At 39.0% G+C, this 15,453-nt stretch overlaps 1 protein-coding gene across 4 annotated transcripts in view; it reads left to right on the forward strand.

The window, feature by feature from the left end:
* Positions 1-15,453, forward strand: part of SNTG1 (syntrophin gamma 1) — a 907,627-nt gene that overhangs the window by 238,743 nt on the left and 653,431 nt on the right. The gene's annotated exons all lie outside the window — the stretch shown is intronic.

Here is a 15,453-nt window from a genome sequence, read left to right on the forward strand (position 1 = left end):
AAAAGGAGGACATTATGAGAGCAGAGAAAAGGAACAGCTATTCCAAACTAGGATGCATAGGCAGACGGTATTTGAGGGCGTGGTGCTTAAATAGTCTAGCATAAGAATTTCTTAAGGCCAATATAAAGAAAATTGGTATTTTTCCAAGGTTCAGTAAATTCTATAAAACATGAAACTCAACCTTGCTGATGGTAGACTGATGTCAGAGAAGATGGTATCCTTGAATAGATGAGAACACATGGGGTTGTTCTGACAGTTACTATGATATAGGTTATAGTGGAACCACCGGATGTGAAAAAAATCTCCCAGGTTAATCAGATATGCATGGCTAATAAGAGAAAAGAGAGAATGGAATTTTGGAAGTCACCAACATGTATGGAAAGGGCAAAGGAAGGGGAACTTCCAAACGGGGCTTAGAATATCAGATGGGATAAAAAGAGAGAAAGGCAGTGTTGAACCCAGAAGGGATGGGTTGGGTATGAACTGTCTAAAAGAGATTAAGCAAGGGAAGGATGTGCCTGTGTTCACTGGATTCAGCAAATAGGCTCTTTTTTTTTTTTTTTTTAAATTTTATTATGTTATGTTAGTCACCATACAATACATCATTGGTTTTTGATGTGGTGATCCACGATCCATTGTTTTCGTATAACACCCAGTGCTCCATGCAGTACGTGCCCTCCTTAATACCATCGCCGAGCTAACCCATTCCCCCTACCCCCTCCCCTCTAAAACCCTGTTTGTTTCTCAGAGTCTATAGTCTCTCATGGTTCATCTCTCCCTCCAATTCCACCCCCCCCATTTTTCCCTTCCTTCTCTTAATGTCCTCCATGCTATTTCTTATGTTCCACAAATAAGTGAAACCATATAATAATTGAATTTCTCTGCTTGACTTATTTCACTTAGCATAATCTCCTCCAGTCCCATCCATGTTGGTGTAAAAGTTGGGTATTCATCTTTTCTGATGGCTGAGTAATATTCCATTGTATATATGGACCACATCTTCTTTATCCATTCATCTGTTGAAGGGCATCTCGGCTCTTTCCACAGTTTGGCTATTGCGGACATTGCTGCTATGAACATTGGGGTGCATATGGTCCTTCTTTTCACTACATCTGTGTCTTTGGGGTAAATACCCAGGAGTGCAATTGCTGGGTCATAGGGTAGCTCTATTTTTAAATTTTTGAGGCACCTCCACACTGTTTTCCAAAGTGGCTGTACCAGCTTGCATTCCCACCAACAGTGTAAGAGGGTTCCCCTTTCTCCACAACCTCTCCAACATTTGTTGTTTCTTGCCCCGTCCATTTTGGCCATTCTAACTGGTGTAAGGTGGTATCTCAATGTGGTTTTGATTTGGATTTCCCTGATGGCTAATGATGATGAACATTTTTTCATGTGTCTGTTAGCCATTTGTATGTCTTCTTCAGAGAAGTGTCTTTTCATATCTTCTGCCCACTTTTTGACTTGATTATTTGTTTTTTGGGTGTTGAGTTTGAGCAGTTCTTTATAGATCTTGGATACAAGCCCTTTATCTGTAGTGTCATTTGCAAATATCGTCTCCCATTCTGTGGGTTGCCTCTTTGTTTTGTTGACTGTTTCCTTTGCTGTGCAGAAGCTTTTTATCTTGATGAAATCCCCAAAGTTCATTTTTGCTTTTGTTTCACTAGCTTTTGGAGATGTATCTTGAAAGAAGTTGCTGTGGGCGATGTCAAAGAGGTTACTGCCTATGTTCTCCTCTAGGATTTTGATGGATTCCTGTCTCACATTGAGGTCTTTCATCCACTTTGAGTTTATCTTTGTGAATGGTGTTAGAGAATGGTCGAGTTTCATTCTTCTGCATGTGGCTGTCCAATTTTCCCAGCACCATTTATTGAAGAGACTGTCTTTTTTCCATTGCATGTTTTTTCCTGCTTTGTCAAAGATTATTTGACCATAGAGTTGAGGGTCCATATCTGGGCTCTCTATTCTGTTCCATTGGTCTATATGTCTGTTTTTCTGCCAGTACCATGCTGTCTTGGTGATCACAGCTTTGTAATATAGCTTGAAACCGGGCAACGTGATGCCGCCAGCTTTGTTTTTCTTTCTCAACATTTCCTTGGTGATTCGGGGTCTTTTCTGATTCCATACAAATTTTAGAATTGTTTGTTCCAGCACTTTGAAAAATGTCATTGGAATTTTGATCGGGATGGCAACTGAGTTCCAGTTTTAGAGCATTGTGGTCTGAGAATATGCAGGGAATAATCTCAATTGCTCTGGGTGGCATAGACATTTTAACAATGTTTATTCTTCCGATCAATGAGCATGGACTATTTTTCCATCTTTTTGTGTCTTCTTCAATTACTTTTATGAGTGTTTTGTAGTTCCTAGAGTATAGATCCTTTACTTCTTTGTTTAGGTTTATTTCGAGGTATCTTACGGTTTTTGGTGCTATTGTAAATGGAATCGTTTCCCTAATTTCTCTTTCTACAGTTGCGTTGTTGGTGTATAAGAAAGCAACTGATTTCTGTGCACTGATTTTGTATCCTGCCACATTACTGAATTGCTGGATGAGTTCTAGTAATTTGGGGGTGGAGTCTTTTGGGTTTTCCACATAAAGTATCATGTCGTCTGAGAAAAGAGTTTGACTTCTTCTTTGCCAATTTGAATACCGTTTATTTCTTTTTGTTGTCTGATTGCTGTTGCTAGGACTTCTAGTACTATGTTGAACAATAGTGGTGAGAGTGGGCATCCTTGACGTGTTCCTGATCTTAAGGGAAAGGCTCTCAGCTTTTCCCCATTGAGGATGATATTTGCTGTGGGTTTTTCATAGATGGATTTTATGAACTTGAGGAATGTTCCCTCTACCCCTATACTCTGGAGAGTTTTAATCAGGAAAGGATGTTGTATTTTGTCAAATGCTTTTTCTGCATCAATTGAGAGGACCATATGGTTCTTCTCCCTCCTCTTATTAATGTGTTCTATCACATGGATTATTTTGCAAATGTTGAACCACCTTGCATCCTGGGGATAAATCCCACTTGGTCGTGGTGGATGATCCTTTTAATGTATTGTTGGATCCTATTAGCTAGGATTTTGTTGAGGATTTTGTAATCCATATTCATCAGGGATATCGGTCTGAAATTCTCCTTTTTGATGGAGTCTTTGCCTGGTTTGGGGATTAAGGTAATGCTGGCCTCATAGTTTGGAAGTTTGGAAGTTTTCCCTCTGTCTATTTTTTGAAACAGATTGAGGAGAATAAGTATTATTTCTTCTTTGAATGTTTGGTAGAATTTCCCAGGGAATCCATCAGGCCCTGCACTCTTTTTTTTTGGGAAGTTTTTGATCACTGCTTCAATCTCGTTACTGGTTATTGGCCTATTCAGGTTGTCAATTTCTTCCTGTTGCAGTCTTGGCAGCTTATAGGTTTCCAAGAAGGCCTCCATTTCATCCAGATTGTTCAGTTTATTGGCATATAGTTGTTGATAATAATTTCTAGTAACTGTTTCTATTTCCTTGATGTTAGTCGTGATCTCTCCCCTTTCATTCATAATTTTATTAATTTGGGTCCTTTCCCTTTTCTTTTGGATAAGTCTGGCCAGTGGTTTATTGATCTTATTAATTCTTTCAAAGAACCAACTTCTAGTTTTGTTGATCTGATCTACTGTGTTTCTGGTTTCTAATTCATTGATTTCTGCTCTAATTTTAATTATTTCTCTTCTAATGCGTGGCTTAGGCATCGTTTGTTGCTTTTTCTCTAGTTCTTTAAGGTATAGAGTTAGTTGGTGAATTCGGGATTTTTCTATTTTTTTGAGTGAGGCTTGGATGGCTATGTATTTCCCCCTTAGGACTGCCTTTGCAGTATCCAATAGGTTTTGGACCGATGTGTTTTCATTCTCACTGATTTCCATGAATTGTTTAAGTTCTTCTTTGATTTCCTGGTTGACCCAAACATTCTTGAGCAGAGTGGTCTTTGGCTTCCAAGTGTTTGAATTTCTGCCAAATTGTTTCTTGTGATTGAGTTCCAGTTTTAGAGCATTGTGGTCTGAGAATATGCAGGGAATAATCTCAATCTTTTGGTATCGGTTGAGACGTGATTTGTGACCCAGTATATGGTCTATTCTGGAGAAAGTTCCATGTGCGCTCAAGAAGAATGAGTATTCTGTTGTTTTAGGGTGGAATGTTCTGTAAATATCTATGAGGTCCATCTGGTCCAATGTATCATTCAAAGCTCTTGTTTCCTTGTTGATTTTCTGCTTAGATGATCTGTCTATTGCTGAGAGTGGAGTATTGAGGTCTCCTACAATTAACGTATTGTTATCAATATGACTCTTTATTTTGGTTAACAGTTGGCTTATATAGATTCCTGCTCCCATGTTGGGGGCATAGATATTTACAATTGTTAGATCTTCTTGTTGGATAGACCCTTTAAGAATGATATAGTGTCCTTCTGTGTCTCTTATTACAGACTTTAGTTTAAAATCTAATTTGTCTGATATAAGAATTGCTACCCCAGCTTTCTTTTGAGGTCCGCTGGCATGGAAGATGGATCTCCATCCCTTCACTTTCAGTCTGGATGTATCTTTAGGTTCAAAATGAGTCTCTTGTAGGCAGCATATGGATGGGTCCTGTCTTTTTATCCAATCTGTAACCCTGTGCCATTTTATGGGAGCGTTTAGGCCATTCATGTTGAGAGTGATTATTGAAAGATATGAATTAATTGTCATCATGTTGCCTGTGAAGACGTTGTTTTTATAGATTGTCCCTGTAAATTTCTGTTGTATATCTCTCTTGGGGTCTTTCTCCTTTTATAGAATCCCCCTTAATATTTCTTGCAGGGCTGGCTTAGTGGTCACATATTCTTTCAGTTTCTGCCGGTCTTGGAGGCTCTGCATCTCTCCATCCATTCTAAATGAAAGCCTTGACGGATAAAGTATTCTTGGCTGCATGTTCTTCTCATTTAGTACCCTGAATATGTCTTGCCAGGCCTTTCTGGCTTGCCAGGTCTCTGTGGATAGGTCTGACGTTATTCTGATGTTCCTCCCTCTGTACATAAGGAATCTCTTCTCCCTAAATGCCCTTAAAATGGTTTCCTTGGTTCTAAGATTTTCAAGTTTTACTATTACATGCTGGGGTGTTGGTTTGTTTTCCTTGATCTTGGGAGGGGTCCTCTCTGCCTCTAGGATGCAAATGTTTGTTTCATTCCCCAGATTAGGGAAGTTCTCAGCTACGATTTGCTCAAATACATCTTCTAGTCCTCTCTCTCTCCCCACTTCCTCTGGGATTCCAATAATTCTGACATTGGAACGCTTCATGGTGTCACTTATTTCTATGATTCTATTTTCATGGATTCTGAGTTGTTTTCCCTGTCCTCCTCTTTTCCCTTTTTATCTATTATATTGTCTTCCAGGTCGCTTATTCACTCTTCTGCCTCAGTTGCCCTAGCTGTTAGATTATCTAGATTGGATTGGATCTCACTGATAGCATTTTTAAGTTCTGCCAATTCACCTTTTATTTCTGCCCTTAGAGACTCTATGTTGCCTTTAATTGATTTCTCCATTCTAGCCATTGTCTTCACAATTGCTAGCCTGAATTCCATCTCCGACATCTTGGTTATATCTGCATCCATTTGTAAATATGTAGCATAAGTCATAATCTCTGAGTCTTTTCTATTTTGGGGGCTCCTCCTCCTAGTCATTCTGTTGATGGGTGTTTGAGGGAATGTATAGAGTCCAAATTATTGACCAGAACCCAAGCAAGACGCACCTGTTTTCTTGGGACCTTAGGGTTGCTGGCCTCTTGTTTTCCCAGCCTGTCTTCTGCGGGAGGGGCCTGCCGCACTATTACTCAGGCAACCCTGTTTGGGCGGAGTTGCCCTCCGCCTTTGTGGTGGGGGATGGGCTCAGCGGGAATCAGTTTTTGGGGCTTTTGTTCTCTGGGGGCTTTCCCTGGCGGCTTTCCACGTCTCTTCTGCGAGTCAGAGCAGGAGAGACCTTTTCTAACCCTCTGCCTCAGAGCAGAGAGATCGCAGTCTGTTCTTCAGTGAGCTCTCCAGGCCACACCATCTCCAGTTCTGTCCGTGCTGCTATAAACTGCAGCGTCCTGGGTTGTGCGCCCCTCCGCAGTGTCCCAGTCCTGCCTCCAGGTCGGGGCATGTCTCTGCCCTTTGTGCTTCTAAAACCACCAGCCGCTCTCAGTTTGGGCGCGCGTGACCCCGCCGCTCAGGGTTTCCGTCCTGGGGGCTGCAGTTCGCAGGTGCGACCCCGCCGCTCTGGGTTTCTACCCCAGGGGCTGCCCTAAAGTCCTTTCCCCACCTCTATCGGTCTGCGAGTCTGTGCCCGACCCCATGGAAGGAGGTTGTCTTTCACCAGCAGTGTAGGATCCTCACGGCCAGGCACCCTCCTACTGCCGTTTATCCTCTGATATCTGCCTGCAGAATCACGGCTCCCCGCTTCCTACCTCAAAACTAACCACCTGCAATATTCTATTTGTAGAGATCCAGATCTTCTTACATCTCAGGCTGGTTTCATGGGTGCTCAGAGTGGTCTGGTAGATATCCAGCTCAATTCCGGGGACCAGTTGAAATAGGGTCCCGTATTCCTCCGCCGTCTTTCCTCCCCCTCGGCAAATAGGCTTTTTATGACTTGTGGAAAAGGTGTTTTGGTGGAATTTTGGGAAATGTACTCAGCAAGTGTAGACAACAATTTCAAGTATACTTACTGTGGTGGGAAGGAGGGATAAAATGTGATAGGTAGGTGACTATTTTTTAAAAATGAGAGACAGAGGTTCCTGGGTGGCTCAGTCAATTAAGTGTCAGACTCTTGGTTTTGGCTCAGGTCATGATCTCATGCGGTCATGAGATTGAGCCCCTCATGGGCTCCATGCTCAGTGGGGTCTGCTTGAAGATTCTCTCCCTCTGTCCCACCCCCCCACCTCACAGCCTCTCTCTCTCTCACTCTCTAAAATAAATAAATAAATAAATAAATAAATAAATAAATCTTTAAAAAAAAGAGAGACACTGAGGTATGTGTTTGTACTTAAAAAGAAAAAAAATTGTTCAAAGGTTCAGATTAAAGATAACAAAGAGGAGGTTTTTGTTTGTTGTTTTAGTATTTTTTTTTTAATTTTACTTTTTTAAGTAGGCTCCACACCCAAAATAGGGATTGAACTCATGACCCTGAGATCAAGAGCTGTATGCTCTTCTGACTGAGCCAGACATGAGAGGGGATATTTGAATAACATATGGAGTGTGGTTCCTGGAAGAATGGACATTCAGAGCATAGATGGAGGGATTCACTTTGGATGGGAGACTAAAATGACCCAAACTTACTATAAAAAAGAATCCAGCTTTGCTGATGCTCTAACAGTGATTGTAGGAGTAATTTCAATTCTCTCTTGTCCTTTACAATGAGAAAAGGATCAGAGAAATAGAAATGATGCTGAAGATCTGATCTTGAGTTGATTGTTTTCTGTGATCCCAGTGAAAAACAGCTTCACAGGTTCCCTGATGTCAGCCCAGTAGTCAGCCTGGAAATGAACATTACTGGGAGGCTCAGACTTGCTCTGTTGCCTGGCTGCACACTGCAGTACAAGGAAAGTTTAGCTCTTCAAAGCATTACCCCAACAACAAGAAAAAATATCAAAAGTGACGGAGTCTTATTCATGGTTGTTCACTCCCTTTAACCAAGACTCTGTCCTCAATGCTTCTTGAGTGAAGTCTGGTTTTATTTTATTTTATAAGCATTAATATTTAAATCTGATTTTATATCCAAATGCTAACAGTTCTTAACATTCCATCATGGGGTAATAAATAAATAGATAAATCAAAAATTAAAATATCACATAAAGGAATAAAACTGTAGTTCTCTTTTATGTTTATTTTCGTTTTTGCAGACACTTGTCATTATTTGAATTGATATATTCTATTTGCATATTTAATAACAGAGAAATTTGTTCATAGCTACCATTAATATGTAGCAAATGTTAAAATGATCACAGGGAAAGAAGAACTATTTTATTGTTTTTCATATGTCTATTCATGGATATAAGATGTTTTCTCATTAGTTAAATTCCACATAGTCTTTCAGATTTTTTTTTGGCTTTTGTTCCTGTTTAGACAAAACAAAAATATTAAACAAAACATAGAACACTTGGAAAAGAGATTTTTACATTCCATCAAAATTAGAACTATCTCAAAATCACTAATTATCTTTAAGTATAAAATGCAATAGTTAATTTCCAGATATTTCCACGATAGGACTAGTTTTTCTCTTTGAATTATTTGATTAGAAAAATAATGTCTTTGGCCACAGATTCCACCATCCTGGCCAATTCTTGTTTCTTTTTTAACTATCACAATTTGACTTCTCTTTCTTTACCAACTCTGCCAAGGTCAGGACCCTTTGGAGTTATTTTAACTTTCTTTTGCTTTGTGATCTACATATTTTGTGAGGATTACTCCATAAACTTCACACAATTTCAACTAATCTCTTTCTCCTCTCTCATTTTCCTTGTTCCTTTTCATATTCTTCTTGCCGCTTCTCTCATTAAAATATACATCCAAATTGTCATTTACTTACTGGAGCCTTGATTTGCTATTTGTTGAATATTATTTTAGGTTTCAGCTGCAAGGAACACAGAGATGAAGAGATTTATCCCTGTGCTCTAGGAGCTCCTGTTAAACAGACTTATAAACCAACCAACAGGTCCCGTAGTGACTGAGAGAAGTATACACAAGTCACAGGGTGAGCGCCCAGGGGAAACTGTGGTCACCACTGCCTTATTGAGGAAGAGATCAGGAGAATCTTTAGAACAGACTCATTTGAACTGTTGAATGAAAGTAGGTTTTTCACCAAGAAGAAAGGGCACAAAACATTCGGGGTCATGGTACTCTTTGGAAAGGGATATGTGGAGAGCAAGCTAAAACACCACACATTTGGGGAAAAAAATAACTGCTTCAGAATGACTTCAGTTTCAGCAAAAGAGTCGCCATGGAGGACCCTCCAAAATATTGTAAGAAACAGAAACACTACCTCCTACACGGTATTAATGCACAATATTTAGAAATCCTCCCAGGCAGTGTGTATGTGTGTGTGGGGTGGGGGGTGGTGGAGAGGATTTGGGAGGAAGGGCGGTGGGAAATGCATGAGAGGCTCCTGCATTCATTAGTATAATGAGAGAATAAAAGGAAGCATAGCTTAGGATAGTGTTTTCAGTCAGCCCACTCATCTTCATTCCAGGGCAGATGACAAGATCTGAGCCCCCATCTCACTGATCGAAGGTCCCCGCATCACAAGGCCTCCCTGCACGGCTTCCATTCACTTCTGCCTTCACTCAGCAAGTGTTTATGTGAGGATTACTGTGTCCCTTGTGCTGGGGTAGGTGTGGGAATATGACCATAAACACAGACTGGTACTTAAGTAGTTTATCCTCTAGCAGGGGAGGACAGTCACTAATTAAGTAAACATGTAAATAGATAGTCTGGTGGAAGGCACTTCAAATGATTGAAGATAAAGAAAGCAGGGTGAGAGAAGTGGATGAGGATGTACTGTTTTTCATGGGGTGGTCCGGGAGAGCCTTACTGAGAATGTCATGGCTGACAGTGACCTGGAGGAAGTGATGGCGAGTGAAGCATGGGGGTCCGTGGGGAAGAGATCCCAGGAGAAGCCTGAGGCAGGAGGCTTTTTGTCCTGAGGCATTGTCAACACAGTGATTGCATTTGACACTCAGGTTGGACAGGGTCACCTTGGAAGTGACTGTACAGAAAACAGGAGCTTGAGAACTAAGGCTCAGTGCCTTCCAAAATGTATGAAATGATGAGCTAAAGCTAACAGAAGAACCAAAAATTATCAGCAGTGAGGAAAGAGGAAGATATAGTTCTCCCTATATCTTAGTAAAGCATTTATAGAGCATTCTTTTATTTTATGGGTGTTAGTTAATTTTTTAAAACATGTCTGGAAAGGGGCGCCTGGGTGGCTCAGTCGTTAAGCATCTGCCTGCTCAGGTCATGGTCCCAGGGTCCTGGGATCGAGCCCCGCGTCGGGCTCCCTGCTCTGCGGGAAGCCTGCTTCTCCCTCTCCCACTCCCCCTGCTTGTGTTCCCTCTCTCTCTGTCTCTCTCTCTGTCAAATAAATAAAATCTTAAAAAAATAAAATAAAATATGTCTGCATGTTGTGAGGTTCATGTGACATGAACAATTTCCAACATAGATCTGTATGCTTAAATCTAATTACAAGTATTGACAGTTAATAGGTCTTTAATAACTATTAAATGGAATAATAATAAATGTTAATTGATTGGTTTATGGATACATTCATGTTTCTTTTCATGGCAGGTAGACCTAATAGTAAAATGAAAGCTAAAAAGTATTTAATTCATATTTTGATAAAATTAAAAATATAATAGATTTTTACATATACACATCATGGTCACACACATTTATTTACATAAAGTTTGTAGCTAATAAACTTTTTTTGAACTGAGAGTATCTTGAAACCTAAGATGTCATGTTTTAAAGATACATTAAATCAAGGCTAGGAATGCACACAGTATAGGAAACTCCTGGAGTTTCCTTAGTGTTGTTTTAGAAAACCTGGTATCTCTCTCTAGACTTAAAGCTAATTGGCAAAAGGAGATATTCTTAGCCAGTTTCTTTTTTTTTTTTTTTTAAGATTTTATTTATTTATTTGAGAGACAGAATGCGAGAGAGTGAGCACATGAGAGGGGGGAGGGTCAGAGGGAGAAGCAGACTCCTTGCCAAGCAGGGAGCCCGCTGCGGGACTCGATCCCGGGACTCCAGGATCATGACCTGAACCAAAGGCAGTCGCTTAACCAACTGAGCCACCCAGGCGCCTCTAGCCAGTTTCTTTTTAATATTATTATTATCATTTTTCTAATTCTACTTGAAATGTCATTGACGTCTGCCATTTTTGCTTCCCAACATTCAAACACCCTTATTTACTGGAGGAATCTCCATAGATGGGACCCACGGTATCACCTCCCATTATACAAACCAAGAAGTGCAGAAATGCCCCCTCCCAGCTTCTTCGAAAGTCACTGCTTTCCAATATCACCAAGATCTCAAAGAAGAAAATTCTTTCTAGGATTCTGCATCTAGAAGGAGTGACAGAAATGCAAGGAAAATTGGGATTATTTATAAATACTGAGCCACAGATGAGAAGGTAGCAGGATGCCATTTTATAGCCAGAGTGGTGGTGCCTGCAGGAGCCCGGGATACAGTAAGTGACCACCAGTGACCTCGCTAGTGTCGACTCCTTAGGACAATGATTTTGTGCCAAGATGCCAGTCAGACCGCATCTTCCAAGATATGCTTCATTTTCTGAATCCAATTCTATAACCTTTCTGTTAATTATGGAATCAAGTCAATATCCATCCAATAAATGCCTTTTCTGTTGTCCAAAGCTAACAAGCTTATCTAATAGAAGAAAAATTTATAGATTCTGATAACTTGTGACTTTATGCAAACTTTAAAGATAGCATTAGTGTGACTACTGTATCGAACATTCTGGGAATAAGGAGATTGGGGCAAGACACACACACATACACACACATAAATATACACACATGAAATTCACATAATATATTTTTCCACTGGTAAAGAAACCACTGAAAATTTCTGTCCAGGTAACCAACAACTTTAGATAATCAGAATGATGCCAATGAAAATATAATGACCTGAAATGGCAAAGTTCCTTGAAGAGCTTATGCACCAATTTTGCCTCCGTGGACATGTAGCAGATAGTTGCTAGTAGGTTCTATATAAAGCCATTGTGATTTTTTTTCTTTTGTTAATAAAATAGCCATAGATTTCAAGCATAGAAAATCTTAAAATTACTTGGATAAAAAATTGGGTTTCACAAAAGTGAGTATTGCTAATGTAGATTTTTATGAGCAATTAAAATCATATACTATGTTTGGCTGATATGGAATATATCATATTGACTTTTTTAAATTCAAAAACTGTTTTATGATAAAATTACCAGAGTAAACTCTGAAAATTTAAAAATGACAGAAAAACAGTGGCAAATAAAATAAAATCCACTTATAATCCTCTTCTGTACAAGTGCTGTTATCATTTTTATGTGTCCATTTCTAGAATTATTCTCTGTAATTGTGTATATTTGCATCTGTGTGTTTGTATTTAAACTCATATTTTAAGTGACAAAATTGAGATATAATGAACATCTTATTTTGTAACCTACTTTTGATGTTGTATTAGCCTGCTCCTGCTGCTAAACCAAAATATCATGGACTGGGTGGTTTAGACAAGACTTATTTTCTAATTATTTCTAGAGGCTGGAAGTCCAAGAGCAGGGTTTGATTGATTTAGTTGATTTAGTTTCTGGTGAGAGCCTTCTTTTCTGGCTTGCAGACAGTTCCCTTCTTGCTATATCCTCACCTGGCCTTTCCTCAATGCATATGAGAGAGAGTGAGATCTCTGATATTTCTTCTTATAAGGACCCTAATCCTAGTGGGGCCCCAGTCTTATGACCTCATTTAATCTTAATTACCTCCCAAAGACCCTTTCTCCAGATACAGTCACGTTGGAAATAAAGTTTTGACATATGAATTTTAGGAGGACATAATTCAGTCCATGGCAGACAAATAGTTTGGGGAAATTATGTGAACAAAAAACTTTCAGAGTTTTATTTATTTATTTTTACTCTATTCTCCAGTCTTTTTTTAAATTTTATTTTATTTATTTTTAAAGATTTTATTTATTTTTCTGACAGAGAGAGTGATAGTGAGAGCAGGAACACAAGCAAAGGGCGTGGGAGAGGCAGAAGCAGGCTTCCCGCTGAGCAGGGAGCCCGATGCGGGGCTCGATTCCAGGACCCTGGGATCATGACCTGAGCCGAAGGCAGACGCTTAACGACTGAGCCACCCAGGCGCTCCGTCTATTCTCATCTTTATTTTTCATACTCTGCCTACCCCATGAGATTTCTTAAAATTTAAGTATAGTTGATATACAATATTAAATTAGTTTCAAGTGTACAACATAGTGATTCAGCATAATACCTTCTAAGTCTATCCATGTTGTTGCAAATGCATATTTGCAGTAATATTTCATTGTGTGTGTATATATATACCACATCTTCTTGTTTAGACTCTTTATTTTATTTATTTTTTTAAATGATTTTTTTTTTTGTTTTATCTTTTTTTTTTTTTAAGATTTTATTTATTTATTTGACAGAGAGAGACACAGCGAGAGAGGGAACACAAGCAGGGGGACTGAGAGAGGGAGAAGCAGGCATCCCCCAGAGCAGGGAGCCCGATGCGGGGCTCGATTCCAGAACACTGGGATCAGGACCTGAGCCGAAGGCAGACGCTTAACGACTGAGCCACCCTTGCGCCCCTAGACTCTTTATTAAAAAGAGTTTTAAATGACAGCAAAATATTAAATTGAATGCATATACCACAATTTATTTAATCAATAATTTAGAGTTGGACACGTAATTTTTTTAGTATAAATTTGCTGTGGACATTCATATGCATAGTACCTATTTGTATGTCTTACTTCCTTAAGTCCTAAATGTGGACTTACCGAATCAAAGGACGTAAACAATTTAAGCCTTTATACATATTGTTGAACGGCCCTCCCAGAAGGGCTGGAATATATGAGAAGATGTCATTGACCTAGAAAACTGGATGCCTGTGCCACATCTGCCAACATTTGACTTCATTAAAATTCCCAAATATATACTAAAATGACTCCATATTATTTTCTTAAGAATCCATTAGTGAAGACCTGAAAAACAAGAACATATTCATTAGATGTGTCATGATATAGGCTGCTTTTGGGGACTTCTGCAAGGGGAAGAAGGAAGAGCCCTCTTCATTTGTAGGACTTGGAATTATCTTAATGTACTCCACAATGATGCTATTTGAAGAAACAGCTAATTATCTTTCATGTGCCCACTGTGCACATTCCCCAGATACCTGGCAGGATTGCAAAGCATCCGAGCCAAGAATGAGTCACTGAAATTTCAAGGAGATGAGACATTTTGCAGGAAGATTCACAGTGATTCTTAGTGATGAGTACCCTGAAATAGCTCAGTAATCTAGTTCAGTTTGGATCGGTCGGTTTTCCAAGTTCAGTTGATGTCTTAAGATTTTCAGAAAACCTTGTAGTTTTGATTTATATTGTAAAGGAAACAATGCAAAACTTTTTATAGGGACCAGAGTAAACAGTCACACAATTCATGATGTCATCGAGATGATACATTATCGTATAAGGTCCTAGTACGGATGATCAAAAATCATCGATTAGTAGTATCTATGAGGCAAATCTTTGTTCTGTGCAATGCTAGAAGTCAAGAAGTGGAGAAGGATCACCTAACTAACTCAACAGTTGCTACTGTAGTCAAGAAGAAGGCTATTTGGAGGGGAACAAGAGTCTCACTTTCAGAATTGCATTGTTCCAGTTGTACACATGTTTACAATCTTCTGAGTCTAATTCAATGCTGCAGGTGATATTTTATCCTCAGCCGGAGTCCTTGTTCTTGTTCATCTTGAATGTGTGTGTATGTGCGCCTGAGTGCGTGCATGCATATGTAGATTTCTACATCTTAAGCAAAAACAAAACAGAAGTTTATTTCGTTTGTATTAAAATTCCAGAATACCTTTAGGATATATTTAATGGAGGAATTGTGAACACATTCTCTTTTTTGCTTGTATAAAAAAAATTGCTTGTTTTTGTTGTTAAAAATTAATTTTTCTCGAAATTCAGATTTGACAGCTGTTTTTTTTTTCAATACTCTGATGACTTAATTCCCCTTTCATACTTTCCATTGGGAAGAAGGTTATGGTGTTGGTATTCTGTTTCTTCCCTGTGACTGATTTAATATTTATTCATTTTTAAAAATTTTTTTATTTTTATTTTTTAAAGATTTTATTTATTCATTTGAGACACAGAGATACAGAGAGAGAGAGAGAGAAAGCATGAGCAGGGAGAGAGGCAGAGGGAGAGGGAGAAGCAGGCTCCTCGCTGAGCCAGGAGCCCGATGTGGGGCTTGATCCCAAGACCCTGGGATCATGACCTGAGCCGAAGGCAGACACTTAACCATCTGAGCCACCCAGGCGCCCCAATATTTATTCATATAATATGAAGTTTCACTATGATATTTTAGATGTTGTTGCCTTTTTAATTATTTTTATTATTTTAATTTTCTTGATCCTGAAGGTTGATGATTTCAACAATTTTGGAAAATTATTAACCATTATTTCTTTAAATAGTGTCTCTTGCTTGTTATATTTCTTGAGATCAGATGATCTTGAAACTATGATTTAAACTTCTTTATTGGTTCTAGAAATGTCTTACTTATTATCCTTCCAGATATTGCTTTTGGCCAGTCTGTTTTTACCCTCCAGAACTCAGACCAGATGTATGTTAGTGCTTAGTTAACCTTTCATAACTTCCATATATATTTTTTTTATTTGGTGTTCTGAGTATTTACTTAA

The sequence above is a fragment of the Phoca vitulina genome, unplaced genomic scaffold (assembly GCF_004348235.1).
Source record: "Phoca vitulina isolate PV1807 unplaced genomic scaffold, GSC_HSeal_1.0 scaffold25, whole genome shotgun sequence".
Taxonomy (NCBI): domain Eukaryota; kingdom Metazoa; phylum Chordata; class Mammalia; order Carnivora; family Phocidae; genus Phoca; species Phoca vitulina.